The sequence below is a fragment of the Staurois parvus genome, unplaced genomic scaffold, assembly GCF_062004578.1.
Source record: "Staurois parvus isolate SC_StPar_1 unplaced genomic scaffold, SC_StPar_1.0 ptg000432l, whole genome shotgun sequence".
In the NCBI taxonomy this organism is placed as follows: domain Eukaryota; kingdom Metazoa; phylum Chordata; class Amphibia; order Anura; family Ranidae; genus Staurois; species Staurois parvus.
The window spans coordinates 881,716-899,057 of record NW_028318228.1 but is presented as its reverse complement, the minus strand read 5'-3'; the positions used below and the strand labels follow the sequence as shown (position 1 = coordinate 899,057).

Here is a 17,342-nt window from a genome sequence, read left to right as displayed (position 1 = left end):
TATTTTCAATATATATGGCAAAATTTCACAATTTCTGCCAGGGTATGCAAACTTTTGAGCATAACTGTATATAAAGTTTCATACACTTGCTCCACTACTATAAGGCTTGTTTCAAAAGTAAGGACAAGTCCCGTCAGTCTTTAAAAAAATGCCCCACTTTTCAAAGCCACATACCCAAGATCAGGAAGACTTTCTTAGGTGGTGTGCACAGCGTACAAACCTGTTGCATCAATCCTGTATACACACATTTACATTTTTTGCAATGGCTGTACATACTCTTGATACTTCAAATGGCTTACCCTAAGGTAATGTACGTGAATGTTCATGAGGTTCCCCAAAATGACCAAGTAGTAGGTATAATCAGGACATATTTGATTTTATAATAAAACTTTTTGCAGTTCAACAACAACAAAACCAATAACGTATGTTTATTCGTTTTCACAAAGTAGTATTTGTAGCCCAATACCCTTACAACCTGAAGCTACAAACATTAGCTGATTGCTACCAAAGTGTCCCCATATCCCTACATTCAGAGATTCTGTATTATGTAATCGCTGTCCATAGCTACCATTGTTGCACTCTGGCTTTCTCCACCCATTGTCCACCAAATATGATGACTATTCTCAATGGCCAACAGGAAAGTTGGTGCAAGTAGCCTCATACTAGTGACTTGGGTTTCATTCTATCCCCTTATTGCCCTCAACATACAAGTAATGACACTCGGTATACACTGATCTTCTAATGCTGCTGAAATCCACACTGCAAGTGGCAGTTACACTAATTGGGAGAGAACCTGACAGGATTATCAAAAGGGGAAGTTCCGCTTTAAGGGCTGCTCCCCATTAAGGATTGGCACCTTTGGGGAGCGGGTACCCGAATTTGACAGGTACCCGCTCCCATTTCTGCTCCGATCGCCTAGGTGATCGGAAATGGAAGTTATCCTCTCTCCGTGTAGTCTTTTTGGACACGTGACAGGTCCCAGAAGACTACAGGACCATTCATAAAGTGCAGCACTACTCGCGCATGCGCAGTGGGTACCCGGCTGTGAAGCCGCAAGCTATCACAGCCAGGTGCCCACACTGAAGATGCCGGCCTCCTGGAATCCAGGGCGGCCGGTGAAACGGGCTGCAGGGGACACACCACGGGACCGAGGGACAGGTAAGTGGCTGTTTTTTAAAAGTCAGCAGCTACAGTTTTTGTAGCTGCTGACTTTTATTTTTTGATAGGTCGAGTGGAACTCCGCTTTAAGAAGGAAGAATAAAACCTGAGAAGCTACACTGGATGTAGGGAGATGTTACCAAAGTCATCACTGTATGCTGCCTGTCATCAAAAAGCATAAAGACATTAAAGTACAGAGACAGCTTTACAGATGATTAGGACTAAATACATCCCCACCCACTAGACATGTACGCTTCTTTTTGTTACAAATTGAAATTCAGACAAAATTTTCATTATTCAGATGTATCCGAATTTCCAAATCACAACAGTAACAAATTTCAACAAATATCGGAAAAAATATTGAATTATCTGAATTTAAAAATAAATTTGAAATGGAAATATATTGCAATAAAAACAGTAAGGTATAAAGGTGATAATGATTCCTACTTCAGCTGCTTTATAGAATAAAAAAATATTTTGACAAAATAAAACAGAATGGAATATAATAGAATAAAAAATAGAATAAAACAGAACAGAATCAAAAAGAAAAGAATTCCATAGAAAAAAATTGAATGGATTAGAATAGAATATAATACAAAAAAACTGATTAGCGTACAATAGAACAAAATAGAAAAAATAGAACAGATTAGAATAGAAAAAATAGAATATAATTGAATAGCATTAAATAGAATATAATCAAAGAGAAGAGAAGAGAATAAAACAGAATATAATTTAAACGATTAGAATAGAGAAGAATAGAACAGAAAATAAAAAATATAACTGATTAGAGTACAGTAGAATAGAAAAAATAGAATAGAATAAAGTAAAACAGAATAGAATAGAAAAAATATAATTGAATAAAATACAATACAATTAAAAAGAATAGAATAGAAATTAATAGAATAAAACATAATAGAATTGAAAAGATCACAACAGAAAACAAAAAATAGAATTGATTAGAGTAGAGTAGAATAGACTAAAATAAAACAAATATTACTGTCTTATGAAATTTGATTTCAAATTCCAAACGTCAAATCAATTTGAAAAGAACGAATTTACAACTATACAAAACAAATTCCAAAACCAAATTCTAACATAATGAACAAAATATTACCATAACAAATGAATCTGAAAAAAAACAAATATTTCTGTCATGCACATCTCTGCCACCCACCCCAGGTGGTCAGATCACATAAAAATAAATAAATATAAAATAAATGTAAAATATTAAATTGATAACTCATGGAATCAAGTCTTGTCTGAGTTAAAATGACAACCATAGCTACACAATGAAGGGATACATGGGTGGAAGCCACTTAACCTACTGATATGTTTTAGATTGAATGAAATAAACAGAAACATGGGGAGAAGTTACAAACTCCATGCAGATAATGCATTAGAGGGAACCAGACAGAGGGCTTCAGCTTGACAAAGCAAGAGCAATAACTGTGCTGCAATTATAATCCCAGGAGGTAATCGTATACATATATTTTTATATACTCACTCGCCACATCCATAAAACGGAAATTAACTACATACACAAATGTCAATATTATATGTATCAATACTTGTTTTTACAACCTGTTTTAGGTCCTTGGATGTTTTCATCTACATTTTGTACACATTTTACTTATGGTGTTTGCTTTTATGCCTATAAAGTCTGATGAATATTGAAATTTGTGTATGTAGTTAATTATGGTAATATATCTAATTATTACGACCAGGCCAAACAAAAACAAATATTTTTTTTCCACATTTGGACACTTGATATAAATAGAAAATATATGGGATTACATATCTTCATGGAAGATCATTTTTATACAAGGTCACTGCCTACAGCAGCCATTCTCCACCAGGGTTCTATGGAATCCTAGGGTTCTTTCACATGTTCCTGGGGGTTCCTTGAGCTGTGGTTGTTTGTCCTCCCATTTGATGATGCCTGGATAGTTTTGGAGTCAACACCACTTGGCAAAGCCACTGGCATGATACCAATGATCTTTATAGGCACTTGTAAGGGGGGCATTCTGACCACCACCATAAGAGGGACATTCTTTCCACTAGGTACCAAGGGGGTATTCTTCCTACTGATTACCAATGAATTGGTTTTTGTAAGGGTTCCCAAAGACCTGGAAAGTATTTTGAGGGCCGGTTCAAACCAGGAGTCACACAGGAACGCACTCACATGCAGTTCTGTGCAATGCAATTTCAGCCCATTTATTATGAATGGGCTGAAATAAAAACTGCACACTGTTGGAAACAGACTGCAACCGGATTACATGGTACTTCTGTACTATGTGATCTGGTGCAAACAAACACAAAACATTTGTGATCTGCATTTGGGGATTCATTAAAGTTGTTCAAAAGGCTGAATTTTTTTTAACCTACATGTATTCTATGCATTAAAGGTAAAAAAAAAACCCTTCTGTGTGCAACTCTACTACCCCCCCCCCCCCCCCATACGTTCCTGAGCCCAATCTCGATCCAGTAATGCACACTAGAGCAGCAGCTCTCTCTCGGCTCTCTTCCTCCTCATGGACTCAGACTTAACAGCAGGAGCCATTGGCTCCCACTGCTGTCAATCACAGCCAGTGAGGTGGGGGCAGGGCCAAGAGGCACTCTCTGTGTCTTATGGGCACACAGAGTGGGGCTTGGGAGTGAGCACAGCCATAGGAAGTGGCTTGATATGGGGGCACTCAGCAGGGGGAATGAGCCAGAAGCACCTGTGGGGGACCTCAGAAGAGGGGAATCAAGGCTGCTCTGTGCAAAACCATTACCAAGTATACCATGTTTGGTTTAAAAAAAAGTTTTTATGTATTATTATTATTATTACACAGTATTTATATAGCGCCAACAGTTTACTCAGCGTTGTACGACTTTAACTATTGACACCCGCTGCAGATAGCAACTGCACTGCATTTTGAAAGCGGTGCAGGAAACGCGCACAGAACGCAAACTGCGTTCTGACCCTTAAACCCCCTGGCGGTATTCCCGAGTGTAGCTCGGGGTTAAGTTTCAGTACCAAAAGCGGTAATCCCGACCTACACTCGGGATTACCCTGCAGCGTTGCTCTGTGATCCCTGTTTCACTTACCTTGTCCCACGATCCCGCGATGTCCCCCTGCAGCGCCACCGGCCATCTCCTCCGGCCGATGCCGACATCCGTCTTCTGGATTCCATTCCCTGTGAGCGTCGGGACGTACGGCGGGAAATTAAAAAAATTTAAAAAGTGACATTCACTCAATACACTAAAATCTGATAGTATTACATTACTGTATCAACCCATTTCACATACATATTGTCCCTAGTGCTTTGTCCTGTGCCCTGCCTGCATTTTTGCTGTTCTTTCTGCCTGGAAACTGAGAAACGTCCATGGCGTCCAAAAAGCATCCCTTTAGGTCAAAAGCGGTTTTAGACCGGCTAGAGCAGTGTTTTTCAACCTTTTTTGTGCAAAGGCACACTTTTTTCATGAAAAAAATCACGAGGCACACCACCATTAGAAAATGTTAAAAAAATTTACCTCTGTGCCTATATTGACTATATATAAAGTAATTCTCTTGAATAGGAATCAAACACAAAGAAATTATTTTATAATTACTTTATTATGAAATAATAAAGTATTTTATAATTGGACCCGGGGGCCGGACCAAGAGTAGATGAATGATGTGTATGTGTCATCCATAGTAAGTATAGTAATATTCCCCCATAGTAAGCATAGTAATTAATCCCCCATATAGTAATTCATCCTCCATATAGTAATTCATCCCCCATAGTAATTCATCCCTCATATAGTATTTCATCCCCCCATATAGTATTTCATCCCCCCATATAGTATTTCATCCCCCCATATAGTATTTCATCCCTCATATAGTAATTCATCCCTCATATAGTATTTCATCCCTCATATAGTATTTCATCCCTCATATAGTATTTCATCCCCCATATAGTATTTCATCCCCCCATATAGTATTTCATCCCCTCATATAGTATTTCATCCCTCATATAGTATTTCATCCCCCCATATAGTATTTCATCCCTCATACAGTAATTCATCCCTCATATAGTAATTCATCCCCCATATAGTATTTCATCCCTCATATAGTATTTCATCCCCCCATATAGTATTTCATCCCTCATATAGTAATTCATCCCCCCATATAGTATTTCATCCCCCCATATAGTATTTCATCCCCCCATATAGTATTTCATCCCTCATATAGTAATTCATCCCTGATATAGTAATTCATCCCCCATATAGTATTTCATCCCCCCATATAGTATTTCATCCCTCATAAAGTAATTCATCCCTCATATAGTATTTCATCCCCCACAGTACTATTCCCCCCCCCCCCTTCTAGTAAGCCAAGTCCCCCGTGTCAATTCACTTACCTTTTGCGTTCCTCTCGCTGTCTTCCCGCGCCGTTCGGGTCTTCAGGGCGGACTGTGAGAGGAGCCTAGCTCCCCTCCCCTCACGTTCGGCACGCTGCCCCGCCTACACACATCCTGACAGCCACATCCGCAAGCCGGATTAAAAGGTCCGCGCGGACTTTTGGGGCTGCCAACCGAGAGGAGGCAGGGGAGCGGCCGACCGAGAGGAGGGAGGGGAGCAGGCGCCCGGCACACAGAAGAGCCGCATTAGACTGGGTAAAGAGCCGCATGTGGCTCGCGAGCCGCGGCTTGCCGACCACTGAATCATTAGATTCTAATGATTGGTCTATTTGTGAGCCGAAGCCACATGTTACAGATGAAATTGGAATTTTTCCCACGGCACACCAGACAATATCTCACGGCACACTAGTGTGCCGCGGCACAGTGGTTGAAAAACGCTGGGCTAGAGAACAGCAATAGTGAATTAGAACCACTTGCAGAATTGAGTGATGATTTGTGGAGAAATTCATCATCAGACACTGAAAACGATTTTGCGACTGAACTCAGCGATGTGCGAACTTGGCGCTATATTTCAAATTTCAGTGTTTTTGGTTTGATTACATTATTGAATTTATTATTATATTATAATTTATGATTTCGTTTTTCAAATTTTATCATACCCGAGATGTTTACTAGACTCTTGTTCGGGCAGATTTCAGTGAGTTATTCCTAAGAATTACAGACCTACAATAAAAAAACAACATATTTCCATGCAAAAAAATGTACCGCTTTGAGCACAGAAATAATGACATAATCAGACCGCTAGGGAGGTTAAGGGTTCCAGGATAAAGAAGTTGAGAGAAACTAGTCTAAGGTATAACTAGAGGCATCTTATGTAGTTCAGTTCCAAAAATGTTTGCCACTCATCAGCAAAAGTAACAAAGTCTCATTCTTCAAACAGAATTTCAGCAACAAGTGGATACAAATGCTACAAAAAGTCAAATGCAAGGAGAGGAGGTGAAGCTGGTTTATCATACTAGATAGAAGGTATGGAGAACACATGGGGATTTCATAGTCCTAGGACCTCACAGATGTCTGTGCCAGTGTTTATACATGATATACATAGAAGAAACAGAAGAGACAATACAGGAAATACTCGGCAAATAATGTTCCATCCATACAAGATGTTGTAGGCTACAGGAGCTGCCAAGTGTTTCATGACATATGACCTTGCTCACTAGTTCAATACAGGAGGACACCACAGTTATTTTCTTACTACACTGCACAGCTTTGATGGCTACATGAAAATTCATGTCACTGGATTTTACATCCAAAATACAGTATAAGTGCAAGCAAATGTCATTACACTGTGTGCCCTGCTCCATGCGTTTTATTTACGGATTCTTCACTGTATACAGGAGGACAATCTGATGAGCTGATTACTCAACTCACAATTCTGGTAGGTGCAGAACAGTGATAGATGATTGCGTGAGATAGAGGCAACTTCATCACTGAGAGGCTGAAGGTGGGGGGAGGGTTTAGAAAGGAGGGAACGAAACAGAGGAGAGGGAGAGGTGGGTTATGGAGAGGTGGAAGAACAGGAATATATGGCAAGTAGGGAAGGTGGGGGAGAAGAAATAGGACAGGAATGGGGGAGACAGTAGTGCAAAAGAAAGAAAGAGAAAAAGAGGAAGTGAGAGCGAGAGAGAGAAGTAGTAAATAAAAAAAAAAAAAAAAAAAAAAAAAAAAGGAAGAAGAAACCAAGAATAGAGAGAGAAGAGAGACAGAGAGAGGGGGGAGATGTACGGAGAGAGAGGATAAAAGGATAACCAAGAAAAGGAGAGAGAGGGAGGAGGGGGGCAGAGAGATGAAATAAAAAGGAAACTAACACAATGATAGAGAGAAAGACAGAGAAAAAAAGGGGGAAAGGAGAGAGCGCGAGCGAGAGAGAAGGGAGATAGGGAGAGAGAGCGCGCGAGAAAAGGAAGAGTGAGCGAAAAGGAAGAGCGAGAGAGCGAAAAGGAAGAGCGTGAGAGCGAAAAGGAAGAGCGAGAGAGCGAAAAAACAACAGGAGAGGGAGAGAAAAGAAAAGAAAAAAAAAAAAGAAGAGCAGACAAGAAAGGATGAGCACGAGACAGAGAGTGGGAGATTGAGAGAAAGGGAGAAGAGATCGAGAGAATAAAAAGGTAACCAAGAAAATGAGGGAGTGAAAGAGAGGGAGGAGGGGAAGAGAGGTGGGGGAAAGATAAAAAGTGAGAGGAAATAAAAAGTAAAAAAAAACATTGAAAGAGAGAGAAAAAGTCAGAGGAGGGAAAGATGGAAAGAAAGAGGAAATAAAAAGGTAACACAATGAGAGTGACAGAGAAATTGAGATGGGGGAGAGAGAAAAAAAACAGAGAAAGAGTAAGAAAAAGAAAAAAAAAAGAAAAAAGTAGAGAGAGAGGAAAAAAAGAACAGAAAAGAAACTATGAGAGATAGACAGAGGGGAGAGAGAGAGAGAACAAAAAGGTAGCCAAGAAAATGAGGGAGAGAGAGAGGGAGGGAGGAGGGGAGATAAAAAGTGAGAAGAAATAAAAAGTTAAAAAATGACATTAAGAGAAAGAGGGAGGAGGGAGAGATAAAAAGAATGAGAGAGGAAATAAAAAGGTAACTAACACAATGAGAGTAATAGGGAAATGGAGATGGGGGGGAGGGAGAGGAAAAAAAACTGTAAAAGAGTAAGAAAAAGGAAGAAAAAAAAAGAAAAAAAGAGAGAGGGGGGGAAAACAGGAGAGAAATGCTGAGAGAGAGAGACAAAGAGAGGGAGGAAAGAGAGATCAAGAAAGAATAAACATGTAACCAAGTAAATGAGAGAGACAGAAAGAGAGAGAAAAAGAAAGGGAGGAGGGGAAGAGAGATAAAAGGTGAGATAGGGAGGGGCTAAAAGAGCGAGATAATGATTAAAAAGGTAACCAAAACAATGAGAAGGAAAGAAAGACAAAAGAGAGAGATAAATGAAAGAAAAAGAAACAAAGAGCTGAATGTGAGACACAGAGAAAGAAAATAGATAAGGGAAGAGGAGGAGGGGGAGAGAGAGAATACAAAAGAGAGAGAAACCAAGAAAAATAAAGAAAGTAAGAGAGAAATAAAGAACCATTGTATACAGACAAACAAGGAAGGGCTGAATGTGAGAGTCAGAGAAAGAAAAGAGATAAGGGAGGGGGAGGGAAGGAGTGATGTAAAGGAGGGAGGGAGGGAAGGAGAAATGTAGAAGGAGGAAGAGAAGAGCTGAGTGATATGAGGGAGGGAAGGAGGAGTGTAAAGGAGGGGGTGAAAGAGAGATTTAGATGGAGGGAAGGAGGGAGAGATATAGAAGGGAGATCAGAGTGATAGGAGGGAGAGAAGGAGAGATTAAGGAAGGAGGGCTATATAGAGGGAAGGATGAATGATTATAAGGAGGGATGGAGAGTTATATGGAGGGAAGGAAGGAGGGATGGATGGAGAGATATATGGAGGGAAGGAAGGAGGGATGGATGGAGAGATATATGGAGGGAAGGAAGGAAGGAGGGATGGATGGATGGAGAGATATATGGAGGGAAGGAAGGAGGGATGGATGGAGAGATATATGGAGGGAAGGAAGGAGGGATGGATGGATGGAGAGATATATGGAGGGAAGGAAGGAGGGATGGATATATGGAGCGAGGGATGGATGGAGAGATATATGAAGGGATGGATGGAGAGATATATGAAGGGATGGATGGAGAGATATATGAAGGGATGGATGGAGAGATATATGAAGGGATGGATGGAGAGATATATGGAGGGATGGATGGAGGGATGGATGGAGAGATATATGGAGGGAAGGAAGGAGGGATGGATATATGGAGGGAGGGATGGATGGAGAGATATATGAAGGGATGGAAGGAGGGATGGATGGAGAGATATATGGCTGGAAGGAGGGCAGAGTGATGTGAGGGGGGAGAAGTTTCTGGGGGAGGGGACGCCCTCTGCCCCCTATAGGTGATGCACTCTGCCCCCCCCCCCCCCCCCCATAGGTGAGGAGTGTCCCCGCTCATCCCTCCAGAGGTGAGGCGGTCCAGCTGGGACCGGCAGGGTTCGGGTCTGGGACCGGCAGGGTTCGGGTCTGGGACCGGGACTGACACTCCAGCATCCTCCACCGGCCGCCATTCATTGACATAATAAAGTTTTTACACCAACAAACAACTGGCGACCAATAAAGAAGCAGTGAAGTCCGCACAGCTCCGTTCCCCCCACCCCCCTCGGCCAGCGGTCGGTGTACTCCTCACCCCCAGTCAGTACACACCCCCCTGGGCAGGCAATGTCCGTGTCCCTCCGCCGACCTTCCCCTGGGGAGATCATACCATCAGGGGACTGGGGGGGGGTTCGGGAGTGGGGGTCAGGCTTACCCTTCAGGTGGAGTGGCGGGCTCCGGGTCTCCTGTGTGTCGGCTGGCTGTGTCTTCTCTCTAGCAGGAAGGAAGAAGGGAATGAGGCAGGGCTGACGTGAATGGATGCAAAACAGCTCCTCCTAAGCCTGTGTGTGAGAGAGAAGGAGAGACAGAGAAACAGAAAGAGAGAGAAGAGCTCCCACCCAGCCCAGCTCCTTCCTTCTATCTCTTTTGTTTTCTCACTTCCTCCCCTCCTCCTCCTCCACCAAGTTTTCTTTCTCTTCACTGACCGGGGAATTTTCCTTCAACTTCTACATTATTCACAGCTCAGCCCGCTCCGGGTCTGCTTCCTCCTTTCTCTTCCTTCTTCTGTCACACTCAGCCGGGGAACTTCACAAGAAAATACATACAATACATGGTACAAACCCCTTCCTCATACACCCCCCAGAGAACACACAATGAGGGGGTCACAGAGGGGGGAAGTGGAAGGAATGATACAGATGGGGACATCACAGGCCTGTGCATTTGGAATGCATTCCCTCCTCATCACTTCTAAACCGACAGAACCCCCAAATCACACACAGCACCCCAAATCACACACACATACTGGACCCCAAATCACACCCACACATACAACACCCCAAATCCCACACATACAGCACCCCAAATCCCACCCACACATACAGCACCCCAAATCACACCCACACATACAACACCCCAAATAACCACACATACAACACCCCAAATCACACCCACACATACAACACCCCAAATCCAACCCACACATACAACACCCCAAATCACACCCACACATACAACACCCCAAATAACCACATATACAGCACCCCAAATCCCACCCACACATACAACACCCCAAATAACAACCACACATACAGCACCACAAATCACACCCACATATACAACACCCCAAATCACACCCACACATACAGTACCCCAAATCCCACCCACACATACAACACCCCAAATAACAACCACACATACAGCACCCCAAATCACAGCCACACTTGCAGCACCCCAAATCACACCCACACATACAGCACCCCAAATCCCACACATACTGCACCCCAAATCACAGCCACACATACTGCACCCCAAATCACACACACATACAGCACCCCAAATAACCAGACATACAGTACCCCAAATCCCACCCACATATACAGCACCCCAAATAACCACACATACATACAGCACCCCAAATCACACCCACATATACAACACCCCAAATCACACCCACACATACAGTACCCCAAATCCCACCCACACATACAACACCCCAAATAACAACCACACATACAGCACCCCAAATCACAGCCACACTTGCAGCACCCCAAATCACACCCACACATACAGCACCCCAAATCCCACACATACTGCACCCCAAATCACAGCCACACATACTGCACCCCAAACCACACACACATACAGCACCCCAAATAACCAGACATACAGCACCCCAAATCACACCCACACATACTGGACCCCAAATCACACCCGCATAAAAAAGCACCCCAAATCACACACATACAGCACCCCAAATCACACCCACACATACTGGACCCCAAATCACACCCACACATACTGGACCCCAATTCCCACCCACACATACAGCACCCCAAATCCCACCCACACATATTGGACCCCAAATTCCACCCACACAGCACCCCAAATCACACCCACACATACTGGACCCCAAATCCCACCCACACATACAGCAACCCAAATCCCATCCACACATACAACACCTCAAATCCCACCCACAAATACTGCACCCCAAATCACACCCACACATACAGCACCCCAAATCACACCCACACATACTGGACCCCAAATCCCACCCACACATACAGCACCCCAAATCACACCCACACATACTGCACCCCAAATCACACCCACAAATACTGCACCCCAAATCCCACCCACACATACAGCACCCCAAATCACACCCACACATACAGCACCCCAAATCACATCCACACATACTGGACCCCAAATCACACCCACACATACAGCACCCCAAATCACACACATACTGCACCCCAAATTCCACCCACACATATAAGGCCCCAAATTCCAACCACACATACAGCACCTAAAATCCCATCCACACATACAGCGCCCCAAATCCCACCCACGCATATAATGCCCCAAATTTTCTACCACACATGCAGCACCCCAAGTCCCACCCACACATATGACACCCCAAATCTCACCCACACATACAACACCTCAAATCCCACCCACGCATATAACACCAAAATTCCCACCCACACATACTGCAATGCAAATCCCACACACACAGCACCCCAAATCCCACCCACACATACAACACCCCAAATCCAACCCACACATATAACCCTCCAAATCCCACCCACACATACAGTACCCCAAATCTCACACATACTGCAGCCCAAATCCAACCCACATATAACGTCCCAATTTCCAACCACGCATACAGCACCCCAAATTCCATCCACATGTATAACACCCAAAATCCCCCCCACAAATACAGCACCCCAAATCCCACCCACACAACAACACCTCAAATCCCACCCACACATATAACAACCCAAATCCCACCCACACATACAGCACCCCAAACCCCACCCACACAGCACCACAAATCTCACCCACACATACTGCACTGCAAATCCCACCCACACATACATTACCTCGAATTCCACCCACACATACTGCACCCCAAATCCCACCCACACATACTATTCCCCAAATCCCACCCACACATACAGCACCTCAAGTCCCACCCACACATACAGCACATCAAATCCCACCCACACATACAACACCCCCAAATCCCTTTCACATAGCACCCTAAATCCCATCCGCACATATAACGCCCCCCCCCCCTTATACTGATTATAGCCTCACCTTCACCCCATCCTCCCATCTCATCTTCTCCTACATAGAATGAAGGAAATAAGTATTTGATGCCCTGCTGATTTTGAATGTTTTCCCGCTCACAAAGAAATGGTCAGTCTAAAAGCAGAATGTTCGATGTATTGTAACACAGAGACAGAATAGCAACACAAAATTCAAAAGAAATGCATGTCTAACAAATGGTGCACTGATTGCATGTTCATGAGGGAAATAAGTATTTGATCCCCTATCATTCAGCAGGATTTCTGGCTACCAGGTGTCTTTCATACAGGTAATAAGCTGAGATTAGAAGCAGTCTCTTAAAGTGAGTGATGCTAATCTCATTTTGTTATCTGTATAAAAGACACCTGTCCACAGAAGCAATCAAACAATCAGATTCCAAACTCTCCCCCATGGCAAAGACCAAAGAGTTGTCCAAGGATGTCAGGAACAAGATTGTAGACCTACACAAGGCTGGACTGGGCTACTAAAGTATCGCCAAGTAGCTTGGTGAGAAGGTGACAACAGTTGGTGCAATTATTCGCAAATGGAAGAAACACAAAACAACTGTCAGTCTCCCTAGGTCTGGTGCACCATGCAAGATCTCACCTCGTGGAGTGTCAATGATCATGAGAACAGTGAGGAATCATCCCAGAACTACACCTGAGGATCTTGTCAATGATCTCCAGGCAGCTGGGACCACAGTCACCAAGAAAACAATTGGGAACACACTACGCCGACAAGGATTGATAATCCTGCAGTGCCCGCAAGGTCCCTCTGCTCTAGAAAGCACATGTCCAGGCCTGTCTGAAGTTTGCCACTGAACATCTGAATGATGAAGAGGGGGACTGATTGAAAGTGTTGTGATCAGATGAGACCAAAATCGAGCTCTTTGGCATCAACTCAACTCGCCGTGTTTGGAGGAGAAGGAATGCTGCCTATGACCCCAAGAACACCATCCCAACTGTCAAACATGGTGGTGGAAACATTCTGCTTTTGGGGTGTTTTTCTGCTAAGGGGACAGGACAACTGCACCGCATCAAAGGGACGATGGACGGGGCAATGTACAGTCAAATCTTGGGTGAGAACCTTCTTCCCTCAGCCAGGGCATTGAAAACGGATTGTGGATGGTTGTTCCAGCATGACAATGACCCAAAACACACGACCAAGGCAACAATGGAGTGGCTCAAGAAGAATCACATTAAGTTCCTGGAGTGGTCTTGCCAGTCTCCAGATCTTAATCCAATTGAAAATCGGTGGAGGGAGCTGAAAGTTCGAGTTGCCAAATGTCAGCCACCAAACCTTAATGACTTGGAGAGGATCTGCCAAGAGGAGTGGGCCAAAATCCCTCCTGAGATGTGTGCAAACCTGGTGGACAACAAAAGAAAACGTCTGACCTTTGTGATTATTATTATTATACAGGATTTATGGCACCAACAGTTTGCTCAGCACTTTACAATATAATGGGAGACAATACAGCAACAATACAGTTTAATACAAGAGGGATAGGAGGGCCCTGCGCCTTGGAGCTTACAATCTAGGAGGGAGGGGCTAGTGGTACAAAAGGTAATAACTGGGGAGGATGGACTGGTAGGAGGAATAGAAGATTCCATTATTAGCTGAGGGCAGGATAGGCTTCCCTGAAGAGATAGGTTTTCAGAGATCGCCTAAAAGTGAGCAGAGTAGGCGATAGTCTGATAAATTGGGGTAAAGAGTTCCAGAGGATGGGGGAATCTCTGGAGAAGTCCTGGAGACGAGCATGGGAGGAGGAGACAAGGGAACTAGAGAGCAGGAGGTCTTGTGAGGAGCGGACAGTACGGTTTGGGTGATGTTTGGAGACCAGATTGCTGATGTAATTTGGGGCAGAGTTATAAATGGCTTTATATGTTATTGTTAATGTTTTGAATTTTATCCGTTGGGCAATGGGAAGCCAGTGGAGAGATTGGCAGAGAAGGATGGCAGATACAGAACGGTTAGTAAGGTGGATGAGTCTGGCAGCAGCATTCATGCTAGACTGAAGAGGGGATAGCCTGTGATGAGGTAGGCCAATGAGGAGGGAGTTACAATAGTCAAGGTGAGATATAACAAGGGAGTGAATAAATTGCTTAGTGGTTTCCGAGGTTAGGAACGGCCGTATCTTGGAGATGTTGTGGAGGTGAAGTCTACAAGATTTGGACAGAGATTGGATTTGGGACTGAAAGCACAGATGGGAGTCTAGGATTACACCTAGTAACCTGGCATGAGGGGAGGGACTGATGATTGTGTTATTGATTTTGATGGAGAAGTTAGGGGGGGGCACGGGCTGGAGGGAATACTAAGAGCTCAGTTTTGGAAAGATTGAGATTGAGGAAGTGGAGTGACATCCATGCCGATATGTCACTTAGTAGGTTAGTAATGCGAGAGGAGACTGAAGGGGTGAGGGGAGGGGTAGAAAGATAGATTTGTGTGTCATCAGCATAGAGATGGTACTTAAAGCCGTGGGAGTTTATCAAGTGACCAAGGGAGGAGGTGTAGATGGAGAAGATTAGGGGCCCAAGGATGGAACCTTGAGGGACCCCTACAGAAAGAGGGAGTGAAGAGGAGGAGCCAGAATTATAAGTAATGCTGAAGGAGCGCTGCGATAGGTAGGAGGAGAACCAGGAGAGAGCAGAGTCTCTGAGGCCAGGAGAGTGGAGTTTTTTGAGGAGGAGGGGATGGTCAACAGTATCAAAAGCCGCAGAGAGGTCGAGTAGTAAGAGTACGAAGTAGTGGCCCAGGGCACTGATGATCAGTGCCGCCCAGCAGTGCCACGCATCAGTGCCTAGCAGTGCCCCTTCATTAGTGCCCCCCATCAGTGCCGCCCAGCAGTGCCGCCCATCAGTTCTCAGCAGTGCTGACCATCAGTGTCCAGCAGTGCCACCAGTCAGTGCCACCCGTCAGTGCTGCCTATCCGTGCCACCTCATCAGTGCTGCCTATCAGTGCAGCCTCATCAACGCACATCAGTGAAGGAGAAAAGTTACCTGTTTTTTAATAATAGAAACAAGGAAAACCTTTTTTTTCAAATTTTTTTGCTGTTTTTTTGTTTATAGTGCAAAAAAATAAAACACCCAGCAGGGATTAAATACCACCAAAAGAAAACTCTATGTGTGTGAAAAGAATGATAAAAATTTCATATGGGTACAGTGTTGCATGACCGCGCAATTGTCATTCGAAGTGCAACAGTGCTGAAAGCTGAAAATTGGCCTGGGCACAAAGGGAGTTTAAGTACCTGGAAGGCAAGTGGTTAATAAATGAAGAAAATCCCTTCAGGACCTGTACTCACAGGTGATCTCTGCAATGCCTGGGGCCACTTGATCTCCAGTGGTACTTCTGGATGTAGAGGATGAACATGTCTCCAGGCAGAAAACAGAGGTCTCTGGGGAAAATGACTTGGGTGCACACTGAGAAAAATGCACTGAGGGTTCTACTGACAACGTTCCTAACTATGTACATCCAGATCATTATTCATTATATGACTTTGTGGCTCTCTGTGCTTTTTTCTCACAGTTGAAAGCCAGCAGAGAAGGACAGCGAGCTGTGTATGAAAAGAACAGCTCATGCCTCGGGCTTTCTTGCCTATAGACACAGGCCTAGATCTCCCAGTGCTAACAGTCTTAGGTAGCATATGTCAAATCTAGCAATATCCCATCTTAATACCGACTGTACTCCCGAAAAAGTTCAGTCAGCTACGCAGAGACCTAAGACATACAAACTTTCCATTTTTTTTCACTAACGCTGGCCATACACTAGTAGAATTTTGATTGAAATTTTTCATTTTGAGAACAATCTTTCAATTTTCTAATTATCAGCAAGGCCAAATTTCTACCGCAGTGACGAGAAAAAGGAGCAGGATACCAAATTTTACTGAACTGAATTTCTGACAGTGAATGTTGTTTTTGTTCAGGAATGTCCATTTACTTCAAAATCAAATGTTAAAAGTAAATGTTTTTTGAAGTGCTTTCATGATGAATGACATCAGTCATGCCATCAAATATACTGATGAGAATATTCATATGAATGTTCGTACAAATGTTAGAAAATCTAGCAGTTCATGGCAAGCTTAAAGTGGTTCTAAAGCCTAAACATTTTTCACCTTAATGCATTCCCATGTAAAAAAAAAGGTTTAGGTAATATTATCGCCGCCAAACCCTGCCTTACCCTTATTCAAGCCCTCACTTGACTAGTGCTGTTTCCAACTGCAGTGGCTGTCCCCACTCTCACAGGCTTTGCTGAGGCACTGGGAGCCATTGGCTCCTGCTGCAGCAAGTCAAATCCTTTTAAAAAGAAGCAGTTGGGAAGTAGCTGAGCCATTATCATCAATAGTTGAACCTCTTCCCCCTGGCCGTACTTAACACCGAGAGGCCACATATATGTGTACCAAAATGTAAACAATGCTGTGCCGAGAGCGCTCTCCCTGCATGCTCCTAGTAGTTATTGGCGTGTAGCGGAAAGCTCCTGATTTTTACTTGCAATCGGGAGCTTTCCGATTTTGTGAGTGCTGTGACAGCCAATCACA

The 17,342-nt window shown here is 43.8% G+C and overlaps 1 protein-coding gene across 1 annotated transcript in view; it reads right to left on the bottom strand.

The window, feature by feature from the left end:
* ZNF710 (zinc finger protein 710) overlaps positions 1-10,254 on the bottom strand; it is a 188,247-nt gene extending 177,993 nt beyond the window's left edge. Inside the window, exon 1 of the mRNA XM_089687625.1 lies at positions 9,929-10,254. The gene's annotated coding sequence lies outside the window, so the exon portion shown is untranslated. The remainder of the gene's footprint in view (positions 1-9,928) is intronic.
* Between the last annotated feature and the right edge of the window lie 7,088 nt (positions 10,255-17,342).